Source organism: Austrofundulus limnaeus, unplaced genomic scaffold (genome assembly GCF_001266775.1).
Source record: "Austrofundulus limnaeus strain Quisiro unplaced genomic scaffold, Austrofundulus_limnaeus-1.0 Scaffold3790, whole genome shotgun sequence".
In the NCBI taxonomy this organism is placed as follows: Eukaryota; Metazoa; Chordata; class Actinopteri; order Cyprinodontiformes; family Rivulidae; genus Austrofundulus; species Austrofundulus limnaeus.
This window is the reverse complement of record NW_013956192.1, coordinates 10,618-10,855: the sequence shown is the minus strand read 5'-3', so window position 1 is coordinate 10,855 and position 238 is coordinate 10,618. Positions and strand designations below refer to the sequence as shown.

At 42.0% G+C, this 238-nt stretch overlaps 1 non-coding gene across 1 annotated transcript; it reads left to right on the top strand.

The window, feature by feature from the left end:
* The first annotated feature begins 6 nt into the window (after window positions 1-6).
* On the top strand, window positions 7-95 carry trnay-gua (transfer RNA tyrosine (anticodon GUA)). Its single transcript is given in 2 exon segments — window positions 7-43; window positions 60-95. It is a non-coding gene; the product is annotated as a tRNA-Tyr (tRNA).
* Window positions 96-238: the final 143 nt, after the last annotated feature.

Genomic DNA, 238 nt, shown 5'->3' with positions numbered 1-238 from the left:
TTTCTGCCTTCGATAGCTCAGTTGGTAGAGCGGAGGACTGTAGGTACAGCAAAGAAGAAATCCTTAGGTCGCTGGTTCAAATCCGGCTCGAAGGATGATATTTTGAACCCTTGTCTTCTCCTCCCCCACATCATATGGCTCAGACTTCTGGACACCATACAATTACTCATCTTTTTTGCTTTCTACACGTATTTTTTCATCATCATCATGTTTACAGGCAATCTATGATGAAAATCAC